The following is a 5,630-nucleotide window of genomic DNA, read 5'->3' as shown; positions in this document are numbered from 1 at the left end:
AGACCTCCAGAAGAAGTGTAAAATATAGATGAAATCGTGGATGTTGGAGATCATTCTCATGGTTGGCTTGGCATAGCAAATCAAGTCGTTGGGTACGTGGGAAACCGCTTGAAACATGTGAGTATGCGGTGTCATGAATTTCGTGTTTGATTCGTCTGTGTTTCTCTGCAGAGAGAAAGAGAGAAGAAAACGAATTAGGGCTGTATATTGTATTTGCAAGATTATGATGCTTGTTTATCTAGACGATGAAGTTTCTTTAGGATGCCGAAATTAATTAAGAAAGCATATTTTTGCAAGCATCTGTAGCATGAACTAAACACTTCAATACATTATGCAAGATATAAAGGTCCAGCCAACTTTGTCCACATCTCTTTTCAATAGCTGCTTAAATTTAGTACCCAGTAAGGAGATAGAGAAAGAGTTGTTTGAACCGTGACCATAAGCAAACACTAAGCCTATCGAATGTGGCTGCAATGAGTTGCTACACCAGTATTCAGGGATGAGGGAGATCTGGTTATGTGCACGGCGTACACTATGCATAGCCTTTCAAAAAAGACCAAGTGTATTACTAGTCCACTTGTATTGCCGTTGCCTTACTTTTTTGAAGGTATTTGACATGCACAAGAGCTTGTGAATATAACCAGGTTCGAAAATAAGGTGTTCTAAAGAATGGCTTTGATTTGAGCTCTGTCTCTCACATAATAATTAAAAAAATGACAAAAAACAGAACACCACGACTGTATTAGGCTGTTTGTATCCCTGTAACATAATATTTCATGAATCTGTCTCAAGTTTTTGAAGTAAAATCATTGAACATGATCGGGTGCCAAAGAGCTCCTATCATTTCACATGTTCTGGATTGATTTTCTACCATGAATGCCTGCATGGGTCATGAATCATCTACATGAGCACATTTCATCCCTCTCCCTAATCACATATTGAATTGGAGAGTTAGGATATGGTTTGTAAGGTTTTGGTTCTTTTAACTATATTGAATTCGGCGATGACATATTTAGCTTGTCTACAATATGAACTTATAATCTCTACCTGTGCATACGCTGTGATAGTGCATAATCAGGCTTGTCTTTTGCAACAATTCTTGACACCTGTTGGTAAAGGCCGACTTCTTCAGTCGAACCTAGCGGTCTTCGAGGGAATATTTATTGACATGTAGCTACCATTTGGCCTACAAGTAATCCCCTTTCCCACACTTTATTGGATATAATGCAAAAGTTTGTGTTTGACATAAAAATTCCCAACTCCGATCTCATATATAAGAATATGAAAACGAGGTTGTAAATTAGTTGGTTGTTCTGATTCTTAACCCTTTTAAAAAAGTAACTGAAACTACTAGTAGCCTGATTATTATCCGTCCAATATAAGATCCCAAACCCAATGTGAGAATGAGTTAAGTAGTTACATATGCTCTTTACATATAATATAATTTCAGGTTTGGTGTAGAACACTCTCTAGTTTTCCAAAGAATAGCTTAAAATTAAGAGTTTGGTGTAGATTCCACCAAACAGTTTAAGAAGGCAAATAAAAAAGTAAATTAAAAAAATGTCTCTAATTAAGCTTGTTCGTTTTCAATTTTTTCTCAAAGGTACGTGGTTTTGAGCACCTCCCAAGAAAGAAATTCGAATCCAGAAACCAAAACAGCCAGTAATTAGAATTTAGAACCTAAAACCCCCCAATCTATACATCACTATGTTTCCTTTCATTGGACCTTCCTTCTTAAAAATATGACCACAAATAGGTTTATGAGCGAGTTGGCACCTACCCGTCCGCAGCTGGTAAGGCACGTTGCAGGTGTCTCACGGTGTTGACGATACCTAATTAAGAAGATGAAGACCAAGTCAAGGCAGGTGTACTTTTTAATAGGGATAGAAATTACAAAGAGGCATTTAATGTTTAGGCAAATAACAGAGTACTGCTTTAACTTTAAAAGTTGCCCAGTAGTCTCAATGAATGAAGCACTTATAAACAGAACATATTAATTTTGATAAAAATAAGAAAACTACCCATTTAAAGAAAAAATTAACCTTTTTGTCGGCCAAGAGAGGAATGGTTTTTTACAAGGAGTAATTTGTTATTTTACATCAAAATTTGATGTTTTCGAGGTTTTTTGAGAATTTATTCCAAAAATTGAGATTTAAAAACTTAGCATGTGATAAAATGAGCTGTTGCACGAAGATGGCCCTCCCCATTACTTTGATAGTAAACATTAGTCTTTGACCTATGAAAAATAATAATAATTAATACATAATTTATCTTTTTTTAAGATAAAAATACCATTAAAAACTCCATCTATTCGGCCATAATCTCAAAGAAGAGCCTTATATTTCAAATGTCTTCCTGTGCCTGGGGCGAGCGAGCAGAGCTCAAGCTCGGCCAGCTCAAACTTGACTGAAGTCATATCTAGCTCGGCATGAGCTCAACTTGAGTTTATAAGGTGAGCTTGTTCTCAACTCGTTTAACTGAGTCCAAGCTCAAACTCGACTCGTTTAAGCTCATATAATCCCTTAATATATATTTTATGATTTCAAGTGACTAATATATGATGAAGAACTCTGTTATCCTTCAATGAAAAGGATATGGGAGAATATCTTCCTATTTGTTACCAAAAAGTGGGTATTTATATAAAGCTTACTACTCCAGCTCGATACAAAAATAATAAACAGAAACCATAGGAAAACTTTCTGGATTCTCAAAAATTTGTACAATTTTATTTAGGATATTTTAAGTTTTTTGACATTGCAAAAATAAATGCTAGTGTTAAACAAGTCTACACGTGCTTAACGGAGTCGACTTTATCCAACTCAAATTCGACAGTTAAATTCAAACTCGACATGTTTAACTAACGAGTCGAGTTTAACTGAGCACGTTCGAATCGAGCCTAAGTTGGCTGAACATCCTTACCTAGAGATGGAGATCGCTCCCTTGAAATTTGCATACTGCAAACGATTTTATAGTAATAATGATCTGCTCGGTAAATGTTCGGTTACCTGTTAATCATACTACTACCGTTTCTGCTAAATAATCGTTTCAGGAGATCAACCTTCATCTTTACCAAATCAACTAATAATTACTATCATCATTGGCCAAAACGAGGGCCAGCATGACTGTCTCAATAATATTAGCCAAAAACAAAACCAGATTCAGCCAAATCTGGAGACTGAAATGGAGACTGAAATTTTTAAAACGTAGCTGCAAAATTACCTCTAAAAACTTTTATTTGTGAGTTATATGGCCTATAGAGGGGTGTAGGCACTGGACAGCATATATTAAAATATATAGTCATCATCACGACCATGATTTATCAAATCGCGTGTTGTGTTAATGTTGCTGCTAGAATCCAGAGGTGTTCGAATGATGCGCCGAACTCGAAGTTGCGCGGGGAGAAGCCCCTCGATCTTGGTCTCTGCAGAAATCACCGGTTCTCTTGATATGCCGCCGTGCCGGTCTCCCTCCTTTCATCTTTGCTGATTCTCTTCCCTCCGTCTCTTCAGGTGACTCGCAAGCCGTCTTCCAATTCACCTTCCGGCTTCCACCCCTTTTTTTTTTTTTTCACTTCTAATTCGATCATCTCGCGATTCTTTATCTCTCAAATGTCGAATGGTGCATCCTTTGATTTCTGCATTATGAAGTAAATAACTAGCTCGATTCCTTTCGTTTCCGACCCGATTAGCTTCTTCCTCACCATTGTCAATCGGAATCAAACCTCTCGAAATGGAAGTTAGATGAATCACCAGGGTGAACGGGGATTCTAGTAAGACGGAATGGACGTCTCTAGGTTTTCCTTGACGAAGGGTCAAGAGCAACTTCAACGCGTGTTCAGCTCAGTTTCCGGGATACAATGGCGGCGCCAGTTCATGACCACGTTTTCAATTTCTGGCGAACCAATACAGAATTATGCGTTTTCCAGTAGTTAACAAGTAAATGAAGTGGAGAATGCAAGTGGTCATGGGGTTTCGAGTTGCAAAAGCAAGAATTGGATGAAGGGAAGTGGCAAAAGTGACTTCTTGTTATGGTCGTAATAGTCGACTGGTCTCTTTCTGGTTATGTACAACCGCATTAACGGTATCTGTATTTTGAGGGTCGAAGCACAAGCCTTTGAAAGAAGATTGCTCGCTGTAACTTCAATGTTGTGTTGGCATCTCTGCGTGCATGGTTATTCCATGCCAACTGATATTTGATGTTTGCTTCAAGTTATCATTAGCAAGGTCATTCATATTTCAGAAACAAGCGTTGTGCTTGTGATTCTTTTATCATCCAATCAAAAGACTGAAACATGTGATTTGAATTCAACATTCAAATAGCGGACAACTGAAACAAAATGAAATTCTTTTCAAGTATTTGTGGTGGTTGATTATATGCTTTAGTGCCTTCTGAAGTCTTGAATTTATAATTTGGCTTTTGTCTCTTTTCTTCCTATCTGGCTAATGTGTGTGTTTTTCAGCTGCTTCCAAGAGAACGGAAGAAGCAGGAGTACCAGGATGCTGTACTGGATCGTTATAAGTACCTTCCAGAGATTAAGCGATTTGTTAGGTGGGTCGTGTTCCTACATTAAAGGGGCTGGTTCTTCATGCCATTCCTAAACAGTTAATGTGTGCATTTTGCAGGCATAGGCATTTGCCGAAGCCAGTCTACAAGGCTAGTGCACTTAGGCGGACAATCACTGATGCTGAGAAGAGAAGAGAAGATAGGAGGAAAGCTCACAGTGCACCTGGTTCTGTTGTCGCTGTTCCATTTCGTAAAAGAAAAATTGTGGCATCAGTTGAATGAGAACGATCAGGACATTGCGATGGAAAGTTTACGTTCCTGGCAAAAATGTGACTTCTTGGAGTACGATGGGTATTATTGCAGTGTTCACCAGGACTCCAAAGCTGAGGTGAGCATTAATTGGTAAATGTATTCAGAGGAAATGTCTGCCGTATGTTCCATGAACAAGGGGCAAGAATCAAGATGACGTTGATGATTGTCATTCATCTGCAAACTCGCCAGTTTTCTAATGGTTGCGTTTGATGTATTCCCGCTGTCAGCAAGCGGGTTAAAGGCATGGTTTGGAAATCTAAAACATTTGATGCTTCAAGTTGATGTATAAAATTGAATTTTGATTCTCAGAAGTATTTGACTGTCTGCTGCTGCTCTTTTCAGTTATATTTGCATATTCACAATGATGACATAGCGGAGTGGCAGATGCATGCGACTCATTAAGTAGAAATCTGTCATAAAGCTATGATACTTCGCTTTTCCTTTTGTTGGTTTGAGATGATGGTTTAGAAGCTTAACATGTTAAAAACGATGGATTTAAGGTCGGATGGGGGAGAGGTCTGACTTTATATCTATGGATTTGATATCCTAGGGGGATTACATATCACTGCAGGGCTCGCATCCACTATACATGTTTAACAAGTAGTAGAAAATCAAGACTTTGTGTTCGGATAAGTAACGTTCCTGCAGTAAGTTCAAACGATGTGGATAACCTCTTTGTTTACCATTACATGTCGTCAACGCATAATGAAGGTAGGCCTTTTAAATCCCACGTCATAAGGTCATCAATAGAATTGCAATCAAATAGATCTGATATATTTGTCAAAAATTGTCAAATTCCATTACTTCACACTATT

General features: G+C 38.0%; 1 long non-coding RNA gene across 1 annotated transcript; it reads left to right on the top strand.

The window, feature by feature from the left end:
* Positions 1-3,314: 3,314 nt before the first annotated feature.
* Positions 3,315-5,137, top strand: LOC116261138 (uncharacterized). The gene is made up of 3 exons (XR_004174244.2): positions 3,315-3,509; positions 4,460-4,548; positions 4,623-5,137. It is a non-coding gene; the product is annotated as an uncharacterized LOC116261138 (long non-coding RNA).
* The last annotated feature ends 493 nt before the right edge of the window (positions 5,138-5,630 follow it).

This window comes from Nymphaea colorata, chromosome 9 (assembly GCF_008831285.2).
Source record: "Nymphaea colorata isolate Beijing-Zhang1983 chromosome 9, ASM883128v2, whole genome shotgun sequence".
NCBI lineage: Eukaryota > Viridiplantae > Streptophyta > Magnoliopsida > Nymphaeales > Nymphaeaceae > Nymphaea > Nymphaea colorata.
The sequence above is the reverse complement of the archived record's forward strand: the minus strand, read 5'-3'. Positions and strand labels throughout refer to the sequence as shown.